Below are 12,890 nucleotides of genomic sequence, written 5' to 3' on the forward strand. Positions count from 1 at the left end.
GCCGCCGCCGCCAGCTCTCGGCCCCTCTGCTGCAACCGCCGCAGCCGCCGCCCCCCGCCTGCTTCCTCGCCGCCGCCGCCGCCGCCGCCCCTACTGCGGCCGCTGCGGGGGCCGCAGCCTCTGTTCAAGCACCCGCCCGGCACCCGCCGGGGAGGGGAGGGGAAGGGAGGGGAGGGGACAAGGAGGGGTGAGGGAGGGTAAGGGAGGGTAGTGGAGGGGAGGGTAGTGGCGGGGGGCGGGTAGTGGACCCCGCCTCCTCCTCGCACAGTCGGCTGAAGGGAGGAGGGTGTCTCGCGCTTTCCTTCAGGGCACGCCCTAACCGAAGCCCAGAGCGTGGGGATGGCGTGTGAGCGCGAGGTGATAGGACTGCTGTGAAGATGGGGATAAGGAGTGGGGTGGCAAGTGTTCTGACTTCTCCAGGTTCTGCGGGGATGTAGGAATTCCTACAGCCCTCGGATGCCCCCACGGGTACTACAATTCCCGGGATGCTTTGCGGCAGCGAGCGTTCCTGTGCGTGCTCACCGCGTAGCCAGCTGGGTTATTCTGGGAGGGAAGCTACTCTGCGCCGAGCGTGCGCGAAACGCGTGAGGGCGGGAGAGGGGCTGAAGGTAGGGCCCAAGTGCAAAGGAAATGTGGGGGAGATGTCTCTGGCTGACACTCTCTGTACTGCTTATGCTGTGACGCTCCCGAGTGTTCTCTGCTGCCGGGAACGAAGTTTATTAAACTGGTTTACAGCCTGGGTGCCTGGGTCGCGGTGTTCCTGCTGTGCGGTCCACGAGGCGTCTGTCTCAAGGAGAAGACCCGTTGAACTGGCTCTGCTCTGGTAATGTTTCTTTCTCACCTTGTTTCCGTCAGTTTCAGACCCGGAGTGTGGCTCTAGCCGCTCCCGACTCAGGTGCTCTGTCCTGCAACACAAGCCTCTGGACTGTGTGGCGGGTAGTCCTTACAAAGGGACGTCTTCCTTACCCTCTGCACCACCCGCACACCGATGAGAAGGATCCCCAACTGCAGGCCTTCTCTGAGCTGCTGTCAGTCCCAAAGTGTGTTGCTGGCTCTGCCTGCCACCGGCTTGTGGGACTGGTTGCTCAGTGTGCCCTTAGGAGTCTGCCTTTGCTACTGCAGAAATACAGTCACGCATATTTACACAGGAAGAGTTCAGGGGAAATAGCCTGTTTTGTATATTTTAGCATATTATGTTGAATTTTTGAGTTTAGGCACTTAACGTGTCCCCGCCCCACCCCGTCTGAGTCTGAGTTGTTTTCAGTGTAGGTTTAACTATGTAAAAATACTCCTTTTTAAATTAAAAAAAAATTATGTACATGTATACATTTTTTACATCATTCTTTTTGTACAATGTATGCTTTCTCCTCTCAGGTGTAGTCCCCGTAAAATTCCACCAATTCACCTGTGCACCATCGCCATAATCCCTTGTGCTCTTCCTTCCCCTATTTTGATTCCTCACACTCTTCCCCCACTGAATGTCTGATTTATAGTTGCCTGCTAATTTTGTTTTTAAAATACTCCTTTTTAAAAATGAAATTATTTTTATTGAGGTCAATTGGGTTTACAATATTGTATACTTTTAGGGGTATAGGTTCACCTCTGCAGATGTCTGTTATCACACAGGCCATCACTAGTCCATTTGGCCCTCCACCCCTTTCTTCTCCACCCGCCTACACTGCTAGTAATCTCAGTTCTACAGTCATATTAGTAGGGTTTGTTTTGCTTTGCTTTTGTCTGTTTTCTTTGGGTTACGATCCTCATGAGTGAAATCAAAAATATCTTTCTGATTTAGCTCACATTAGCATAATCCCTTTCATCTTCCAAATGGCACTTTCTTCCTTTCTTTTTTTGTAGCTGAGTATGAAAAGGTAATTTGAGTAAAAGAGCAGAAGGAAGCTAGTCTTTTGGCTACCTGAAGGGGGGTTGGGAAAAGAAGGTGCAGAATCTCTAAGGGACCCTTATTGGTGAGGCAGAGAGCGTGAGTCTAAGTTAGAACTGAGTGAGATATTAGGGAAAGAATTGTAGGAGTTAAAGTTAGACAGGAAAGAGTAGGTTTATTTTGAAGGTTGGTCTTTTCATTCTGAGGGAGATGGGAAACTAATGAAAAATTTTGTCAGGGGAAAACCATGATCTGAATATCTTTTAAAACTCATGATTGGGCCCTCCCTGGTTGCGCAGCGGGTTAAAGCACAGCACTAAAAAGCTTAAGCCACTTCTGCATGAGTTCGATTCCTGCCTGCCCCGGAGGAGATCCACATGGCCAGGCAGACCTCTCCTGACCTGCCTGCTGCTCCCCTTAGCAGTGTACTGCTTCGATCTGCCTGTTCTGCTCCCTGTGCTGTTTCTGGTGAATCTTCTCACCCTCTGCATCTCTGGCCTGTACCCCAGTTCTGTATGAATAAATCAATAAATCTTTTAAAAATAAAAATCATGATTGTTGGAGACACTTGAGGAAAGCAGTCAGGCAACATGCAGAACGAGATTCAAGATTTAATTTGGGTTTCAGAATACCAGCCAGCTGGGACCAACACCCTCTAGAGAGTGTGGCCCCGAGCAGTTACAGAAACCAGTTTTTATACACTACAGGCAAGGAAACGAAACTTAGTTGTTACTGAGATAACAGTCTTGCAATGGGCCCTAGGCCATATGATCCGAACATATGACCCATATCCTAGTCCTATCATATGACCCATATCCTCCTCCTGTTACAGAAGGAAACTGATTAATCAATTTTACAAGTTTGCTTCCTCTTACAGCAAAGTTATTTTGGGGAATATCCTATCGCTTCAAGCAGCAAGCAGGATACAGGAGCAGAAAAGGCAGTTAACACAAAATGGCGTTAGCTTGGTTCAATACAGATCCAACAGATACAATATATTTTAAAACTTTGACGTGTTAACCATTGGTAGCATACAACTCTGGAACTGTGCTTATTGCCCATCAATATGTCTTCTTTGGAGACCTGTCTATTCAGGTCTTTTACCCGCTTTTAAACTGAGTTGTTTTGTTGTTGAGATCTTTGCATATCCTCTTTATTAACACTTATCAGGTAATATCATATGCAGATGTTTTCTCCAATTTCTTGGTATTCTCTTCCGTTTTGGATGTTCTTTGATTCATAAAAGTTTCAAATTTTAAACAATGCGATTTGTCCATTTTTGTCGTGCCTGGTGTCATAATGAGAATTCATCCCAAACCCAAATTAATGAAAATTCTTTCCTATGATTTAAGAGTATTAAAGTTTTAACTCTTGTATTTGAGTCAGTATTTTGAGTATATTTTGAATATGTGTGTGAGATAGACACCAAGCTTCATCTTGCATTCAATTTTCCCAACATCATCTGTTGAAGAGCCCACTTTCCCTACTAAATGAATTGTTATCTGTGATACTTGATTTGTAGAAAAATGAATTTCTCATATATATTTGGTTTTAGTCCATAGTTCCTGGCCTTCAGCTCCCAAAAGGCTGAGAATTTCCTAAGTGTTGAGAATATAACTTATATCTTATTATGTTAATGAAGTGACTTTGGGAAGCAAGTAAGGACAGAGGTCATTACCAGGGGAACCTAACTTATAATTAGAGGATAGCAACTTCCAGTGCTATTGGTGACTTCTGGAAGGCAAGAGGAGCTGGAGGTTGAGTTTAGTCTTCAATGGCTAGTGAGATAATCCATCAAGCCTAAGTAATGAAGCCTTCATCAAAGCCCAAGCAGAGGGTACTTTGGAGAGCTTCCTGGTTGAACATGTAAAGATTTAGGGAAAATGGTGCTTTTGGACAGGACATGAAAATGCCTTTTCCCCATACTTTTCTTTGTACATCTCTTCTACTTGGCTGTTCTTAAATAATATCCTGTGTAATAAACCTGGGATTTAATGATTTATTGTATTTATTGAATTCTGTGAGTCATTCTAGCAAATTGATCAAGCCGGTGGAACCTCTGATTTATAGCCTGTCAATCATAATTTGGGCTTACACTATATACCTGAAGTCTGAGAAAGAGATTGTATGAGCTTCCACTTTATAACTGGAAGTTTAGAAGCTCACCTAGCATCCTAGACTTTTGACTTCTGTCTGAACTGGAGGTTGGTCTTGGAAGACTAAATCCTTACCTTATATAGTATGATGCTGTGTCTGGGAAGATAATGTCAGAATTGAGCTGAATTCTTGGATACCCTATCAGTTGTTGGTATGGGGAAGCCACCACATATGTATCACATTGAAATTGGGCCTAAGAATCTACCTCATCACCGTTGTCAAAAAAAAAGTTGGCCATAAATTTATGGGTTGATTTCTGGAAGCCCAGTTCTATTCCATGGATTTAAATGTCTTTGTATCAACACTGCACTATCTTGATTACTATAGCTTTGTAATATGTGTCAAAATTGGGAAGTGTGTGTTTAGAATTTCGGTCATTTTGAATACTTACTTGGGCTACTTGGACCCTTTGCAATTCCATATGAGTTTGAGGGTTTTTCAAAAAAGGCCATTCACGCAGTGGGTTCAAGCACTGCACTAAGAAGCTTAAGCCACTTCCGCATGAGTTCGATCCCCACCTGCCCCAGTGGCGAGGCAGACCTCTCCTGACCGCTCGCTGCTCCCCTCAGCAGTGTACTTGGTTGATCTGCCTGCTCTGCTCCCCACTCTGTCCCTGGTGAATCCTCTTACCCTCGGCATCTCTGGCCTGTACCCCAGTTCTGTATGAATAAATAAATAAATCTTAAAAAAAAAAGGCCACTTAAATTTTGATAGAGGTTGGTTGCACTGAATATAGAGATGGTTTTGGATTGTATTTACTTATTGTAAAATTAAGTCTTCTATCATGAACACTGGTGCCATTTCATTTATTGCTATTTTCTTTAATTTCTTTCTTCAGTGTTTTATAGTTACCAGTGTACATTTTTAAAAATCTTATTAATAAACTTTGCTTCTAGGTATTCTTTTAGATAATGTTGTAAATGTTGGATTAAAAAATAAATAAATAAACCCTTATGTTAAGAATACTTTTGAGGGCCCAACACGAGTTTGATTCCTGGTTAGGGAGGTGACCCACATGGCACAGCAGACCTCTCCTGTCTCACCCACTGCTCCCCTCAGCAGTGTACTTCATCAGTCTTCCTGTTCTGTTCCCCACTGTGTCTCTGGTGAATTCTCCCATTCCCCATACCTCTTAATCTAGGATGCTGTGATGTTTAGAGACCAAGGAGGTGAGGAAGAATAAGCAAAGGAACTGAGAAGGGACTCTTAGCCAGGTTGAGTATTCACACTCATTCTCATGCCTGACTTCAATTCCTTCTTCCCTGTAGGGCCCCTATTAACTGATATGTATCCTACGAATTATTCTTTGAATTTACATAGACAGACTTACATTTTATATTTTGAGATTTAAATGATTAGTATGTTGACACTTAGTTTTTCCTATTTTATTTGGGTACATGTTAGAGAACTTGTCATTTTAATACACATAATTCTACTTCATGTCTTTACTGTTTATTAATACAATATTATGAACATGGTGAGGCCATTTTCTGTTCTCTTGCAAAACTTATATATGATTAATCTTTTTAAATTTTGCTACAGTATCAGTATGTCAGTAGGATAGCTAGTTTTGTTGACCTCATTTATTGAATACTTTTCTCTTTTTACAAAGTAGATTAACAGTGCCCCCTTATACATCACATTTCTGTATTTTCATGGCTTTGTTCTGAACATGGTATGTTTTGTTCCATTGATTTATCTTCCTATTTTTATATCAGTTCCATAGTACTTTGGTTATTCTTGTTATGTAATGAATCATATGTACCCAAGTGAATTTCTCCTTGTTGTTCTTATTTTAAAACAATATTTACTGCTGGGAGCATTTTTTACTCCTAGTGAAATTTAATATAAACTTACATTATTTGATGAGAAATCTTACTTTTTTTTCTTGGTATTTTACTTGAGCATATTGATATAATTAATGTTTTTATGGTTTGACACTAACCATTGAGAAGCTCAATGTAGCTTATATAACGTTGTTTTCTTGATGTCTTGATAAACTTTTCTAGCTGTCTTTAAAATGTTTTATAAATATGTGTGCATTTCCCGGCCCTCCCTGGTGGCGCAGCGGGTTAAAGCACAGCACTGAGAAGCTAAAGCCACTTCAGCATGAGTTCGATTCCCGCCTGCCCCGGAGGTGACCACATGGCGTGGCAGACCTCTCCTGACCCGCCCGCTGCTCCCCTCAGCAGTGTACTTCATCAATCTGCCTGTTCTGTTCCCCACTCTGTCTCTGGTGAAGCCTCTCACCGCCCCTGAGCCTGAGCCTCTGGCCTGTACCCCAGTTCTGTATGAATAAATAAATAAATCTTTAAAAAAAAAAAATATGTGTGCGTTTCCCATATAAATTGGGTTATATTTTTGCTGTTATTGAGTATAGATATAAATTATATTTTCTAGTCAATTCTTACTCATAAATTTGAGTTGGTTAAGCTCATTTTGAACCTGGTCATCTCAAGAGTATTTTCATTAATCAAATAGATCAAATATCTGTTTTTAAAAGACACTAGGGAATATTATTCTGGGGAAAAAATAATTTTTTGACAAAAAAATTAAGCTTATCTCTTGTAAAAGATGGTTAGTAATAGCAATCAACCTTTTTAAAAGGGAATTTTATTTCTTGTTTTGATAACGTGCTTACCAAATAGGAGGATTAAGAAAAAGGATGGCTTTTGAACAATTTCTCATGTGGCAGTAAGAAATTGGAGTAGCTTCATATGCTTCCCAAATTAAGTAGAACCTGTGACCCTCCCTTCAGAATCTACTTCAGCCCTTGTGTCTTTCTGACACCAATGTTTTTGTCTCAAAATTTTTATGCTCTCTCGTGTTTGTGGTCTATAGCTCTTCAGGGAAGGTAGGGATTTACCCTCCACTTAGGTATCTTGGAGACTTAGAAGTTAAAGGTATAGGATCCTTATAGTCTGTGGTAGGAATAATAGAAGGTATTGGGAAAAATGTCAAAGCTTTATTGCTTCTTGTGGGAATTTTGATGCATGCATCCTGAGCTATTGCTATTGACTATTGACCTGCTTTTGCTGTTCATTCATACAATAGAGGAACTTAAATACAGTGGAAAAATAGTTGGACAGGAAGTTAAGTTTTGCCTTTTAAGATGTACCTGATTATAAAATTATTGGTTTCCCCTTTTTATTCACTTTTGATAAACTTGCCCTATCTGAAAATAGTTTTTTTTTAAATTTTTTTTTTTAAGATTTATTTATTTGTACATACAGAACTGGGGTACAGGCCAGAGGCTCAGGGGCGGTGAGAGTCTTCACCAGAGACAGAGTGGGGAGCAGAACAGGCAGATCGACAAAGTACACTGCTGAGGGGAGCAGTGGGTGGGTCAGGAGAGGTCTGCCGCGCCATGTGGTCACCTCCGGGGCAGGCGGGAATTGAACTCATGTGGAAGTGGCTTTTAGCTTCTCAGTGCAGTGCTTTAACCCGCTGCGCCACCAGTGAGGGCCTGAAAATAGTTTTTATAGAAGATTTGCATTGAGTAAATTTATGATTACTTTCAGAATTGTGCGTTAATTTTCCAGTTTCATTTTTACCCTGTCTCCATTTTTATCTTTCTCTTTTCCTCCAACACTTCAGTTGGTCTTATTATAAAACCTATACATTTTTCTGTCCACCCAGTGCAGAGTACATTTATCCCAAAGTTAAACATTACACCTCTTTGTTGAATGGCTACTTAGTGTTATTTTAATTCTTGTGATTAGACATTTTGAACCTATGAAGTAATGAAACTTTCAGTACGGATTATTTTATGTGGCTGTTTTACCCTTATAATTAAGTTTTTTAAAAAAATGTTTGCATAGAAGGACAGGAGTGTAGGCCAGAGACAGATGGAAAGCAGAACAGGTGGATTTACTGAAATACACTGCTAAGGGGAGCAACTGGTGAGACAGGAGAGGTCTGTTGTATCTTATGTAAATTAGCTCCTTGCTGGGAATGGAACTCAGGTCATAACAATAAAGCAATGAGACTTAACTAGTAGGCCACCTGGGAGGCCCCATATAATCAAGTTTTACTTAAAATAAGGAAAAAGACACACGATTTTATATTCAATTACATTTGTTAGACCACAAGCATTGAAAACTTGATTCAAATAACCTAAAAATATTTTAAGAAAACTTACTAAATTTGTAACTGGAAAGCTGAGGTAGATCTGATTTGAAGTCTGGTTTACTCACTAATTATAGCTCCAGTTTCTCATCTCTGTCTTTAGTGTGTTTGCTTTCTATCTATGTTGGCTTTGTCCTTAAACTTACCTTTCATGGTAGCAAAATGACTATAGAAGTTTGGGCTTTAGATTCTCAAATGGAAGGCATCTAGCTTGGTAGTTTTTCTTACAAGAGTAGATAATGTTATTCTGAAGACCCCCCTCATGTTTGGGGCCAGGAAAATGCATCCCTTATATCTCACTGACCTGAATGAGGTCTTATAATTTTTCTTAAATCCTGGGACTGCTGTGAGTTTACATTCAACTTTTGAGTCATTATTGTGGCAAGGGGACTGGCATTATAGTTAGATCAGGATTTACCTTGGGAACTGCAAGTGGCAGGCTTCCAGGAATCACGTTGGCTTTGGTTAACTGGTTCTGACTGAATTAAATTTGCAGCTGTAAGAAGGATTCAGGGTGAAATGAATGGTGGGGAGCTATCAATGTCCACTTGCTAATCAGTCCTATAATTCATTTCTGTCCAAATGCAGTGGCAGTAATAAATACAAAGAGAAAATAGGCCACCTAAGCAAGTTTTAAATTAACTTACCTGAAAATTTTCTTTGCAGTTTCCAAGTTTATGATAGTTGATTTCAGCTAACTGACTATAGCTTCTTAGAGAATAGAGGAAATTCATGAAAATTCATTAAAAATAATGAATTATTCATATGACTGTTGAAATTCAGTTATAAAGCACTTCACTGGGGCATGGATTCAGTTCAGGTCAAATCATATTCTTATGGGGTAGTGGGACTTCTAACTATGACATGGCACACAGAGAGGCTTTTGTCCTTTTCCAGTTTCTAGCAATTTAATGTTCTGTTGGTTAGTTACATCTATACTTTTTTCATTTGACTTGATTAATACAAAATTGCTTCTTATGTAATTTTTATTTAGTTAAAATGTATAACATAACATTTGACAGGAAAACTGGGAGATAGTTACAAAAAACAGGTCTCAGCAATTCATGTTACTAATTTTAAAGATTGGAATGTCTTACTATAAGTAAAGCAAATCTTATAGGTCATTTTATTTAGCTTTACTAGTTTGCTTACTTGGATTATTTGGAGGGAGATTAAGATTTGTAGAACAGATTAATGATAGTCTTGCAAACCTCTTTAGGGAATTTATGAAGGATTTATCATGGATTTTTGTTTTTCTCTACCCCTTCCTGTTCCTATTAGTGCATGAGAAATTAGAAAGGAATTCTCAAAGATAGTACAAAAAAAATCATCTTGATGATATCTTAATAAATTATAGGTTGTATTGTTACAGGGCACCCCAAGGTGAATTGGGTTGCCTGTCTGTGGGTCTTCACCCGTGCGCTTATGATTCAATCGTATTATGGACACACTTCAAAAGGTTAAATAATGGATTTATTTATAAGGAGAAAGGTAAAGGGATAACCCAGGGAAAGAGGGAGAGAAACACAGGTTAACTAGGATGTCCTACCAGTTCTGCTGACGTGGACTCCACCGGCACGCTGAAAACCGATTGAGCGCCAAAACGATCAGCTGCGAACCACCAGGCCAAGAGCCCCCCAGAGCCCACATGTCCGGTTTTATCCCAACGTGGCTGCTCAGCTCCGCCCTCACGTCCCTGCGTGCTTCTTCTTGGTACTGATGGGATTTGGAGTTCCAGCATGGAGTGGGGGCGGAGTCCGTGAAACCTGTACCTGTTACAGTATACATGTACATATGTAAGTACATATGTAAAGGTGTGTGTATAAAGTAGTTGCTCTTTTGTAATGTTGAAAAGGCATACTCCCTAATTGTCTTCTAACTTTTGGATAGTGTTTCTGACTGTAAAGTAACATTGGAGCCTATGCTTTCTGTTTTCATATCTACATCTCTGCTTCTTCATAATATAATTTTAAGTATGAGACCAATTTGCTAGCTTTTGTGAAGTAAGCTAGCCTTTGTAATTAGTTTTCCTTGCTGCCCACTGAGGGTGATATAGTTTTCTTTCTCAGAGATATTGTAAGATCAATATCTTTGAGAACTGGAATTATAGTTTACATACTATTACTATTCTTTTATGACATTTATTATAAAACTTGAGTATTAGGCCCTCCCTGGTGGCGCAGCGGGTTAAAGCACAGCACTAAGAAGCTAAAGCCACTTCTGCATGAGTTCGATTCCCGCCTGCCCCGGAGGTGACCACATGGTGTGGTAGACCTCTCCTGACCTGCCCACTGCTCCACTCAGCAGTGTATTTCGTTGATCTGCCTGTTCAGCTCCCCACTCTGTCTCTGGGGAAGCTTCTCGCCGCCTCTGAGCCTCTGGCCTGTACCCCAGTTCTGTCTGCACAAATAAATCTTTAAAAAAAAAATTTGTCTATTTTATCAGATTAGCTTTTACATTTTGTGAGCAAAATACATTTGAGACATTTGTTATAATAAATGAAAATTTGACCACATTAAACAGCATAATTCCTTATTATTCATTGTGCTTTGAACTAGCATCTAATAATTTTACCTGCATGGGCTGCTTAACCTGATAGTTGTTTTGTTTTGTTTTGTTTTGTTCTGTGCTTTTCAAAAGGTTGGGGTACATTATTCAGTTAACCCTCAAGCAGTTAAACAAGTCATTTATCCTGGTAACAAGGATTTTCCTTACCTTTTTAGAGGTTTTAGAAACAAAAAAATCTCTGAGCTAATCCACTAGAACCTAGCTTTCTCTTCAGACTGGTGGTTTCTGACCATGTTCTAGAAGATGATACCATCCAAGTGGAAAATGTACTTTGGAGATGAATTTCTAGTTTGACACCAGTGAGGTAGAGTATGCTTCAAACTAGTTGATTAAAAAGTTATTCCTTAGCTAATTTCACATATGTGGTCTTAAGTGTTTCAGATTTGTTCCATCTTGAATCTTAAATATTATTGGTGTTATTTCATATTGGAGTGAGTAGAAGAATTTAGTTAGTTAAAATTGACAATACTTTTTCTCAAGGAATTAAATAGTGCTTTAAATAATTTATGGTCAAATTTAATTTCTGCAGATATTTACTTTTCTATTATAATGTCTAATTTTTTGACTAAAGCTGTAAAGTTAGCTGATTCCTGAGTTATGCATAGTAGTAAAAATTTAATCAGCAATAGGGCAGTAAAGTAAAAGATAATTTCAGAATTGAATTTGGTGTTTATTTAGTTGCTCACTTTTCAGCATAAACCAAGTGAAGTAGTGTATTAAGCGATATACTCTCACAGGTTTTCATAAAGCATTTATTTTACTAAACAAAATATTTGAATTTTTGAAAGCATCTTTGAGCACAAAGTAACAAACAAATTTCATTTACAAGATCTATAGACATTATACTCAGAACTTAAGGTATTTTACAGGATTACAGAAATAATGAAGCTCAGATACCTCACTGGTTTGTCTGTTTTTCCCTTTTTTCCTGCTTGTATGGAATATTATAATGACTGCCAGTGAGGTAAAGGAAATGGAAAAATTGCCATTTTCAACTAATCTGTTAGAAAATTTGAAGATTTGGTAGTGACCTTGTTCTCTGCCTTTCTCTTTTTCTTTTTGCTGATGCTGCAATGTAGTCATTAACCTCTGGCTTGCTGTCTCTTTGAAACTGAACACTAAGTCTTTAGTTAAGTTACAGAATTTTGATGGAGCAATATTTGAAGTTGATGTGGAAATTGCTAAATAGTCTGTGACTATCAAGATCATGTTGGAAGATTTGGTATGGATGATGGAGATGACTACCCAGTTCTTCTACTAAATGTTAATATAACAATATTAAAAAATATATCATTTAGTTGGGCACCTACCACAAGGATGAGTCTCCTCTTGAGGATGATGAGAACAAAGGAAAGCAGATGATGTCCCTGTTTGGAACCAGGAATTCCTAAAAGTTGACCAAGGAACTATTCAAACTTAAACTGGTTGCAAATTCTTAGACATCAAAGACATGTCTGTTGTTACATGCAAAACTCTTATCAGTATTACCAAGGGGAAAACTCATGAGATTTGCAAGACCTTCAATATAAAAAATGACTTCACTGAAGAAGTCATTTTGCAAAGTGAACCAGTGGTCAGAAAAATGAAATGCTGTGTCTATATTGTAACACTGTAACATATGCTAGTTGCACAGTTTTGTTTATAATCGCTAATATTAGACAAATCGTAGACAAATGAAGCAGCAAATCATTTGTATTTGTTGAATATTGTCCTTACTGCTTGTGTAGCTTGAGTAGTTTCTAGACGAAGAACTGCGTTTTTTTTCTAGTGTAAAAATAATTTCTGTTTTTTGCTATGAAAGTGGTACTTCAGACTTTTCCTCTTTTTGTAAAGCAGTTCTGCAAATTTTATTGTCCTGTTAACTTCAGTACCTTTAAAAAGTTGGCACTGGGCCCTCCCTGATGGCGCAGTGGGTTAAAGCACAGCACTAAGAAGCTAAAGTCACTTCAGCATTAGTTCTATCTCCTCCTGGGAGGTAATCCACATGGCATGACAGACCTCTCCTGACCCACCTGCTGCTCACCTCAGCAGTGTACCTCGGTGATCTGCCTGTTCTGCTCCCCACTCTGTCTCTGGTGAATCCTCTCACAGCCCCTGTACCTCTGGTCTGCACCCCAGTTCTGTATGAATGAATAAATAAATCTTAAAAAAAAAA

The 12,890-nt window shown here is 39.6% G+C and overlaps 1 protein-coding gene across 3 annotated transcripts in view; it reads left to right on the forward strand.

The window, feature by feature from the left end:
• Nucleotides 1-608: 608 nt before the first annotated feature.
• Nucleotides 609-12,890, forward strand: part of WRN (Werner syndrome, RecQ helicase-like) — a 102,941-nt gene continuing 90,659 nt past the window's right edge. For all 3 annotated transcript variants that reach the window (XM_012724736.1, XM_012724737.1, XM_012724738.1), the window contains exon 1: nt 609-823. The gene's annotated coding sequence lies outside the window, so the exon portion shown is untranslated. The remainder of the gene's footprint in view (nt 824-12,890) is intronic.

The sequence above is a fragment of the Condylura cristata genome, unplaced genomic scaffold, assembly GCF_000260355.1.
Source record: "Condylura cristata isolate star-nosed mole 26May11 unplaced genomic scaffold, ConCri1.0 scaffold00014, whole genome shotgun sequence".
Classification (NCBI taxonomy): domain Eukaryota; kingdom Metazoa; phylum Chordata; class Mammalia; order Eulipotyphla; family Talpidae; genus Condylura; species Condylura cristata.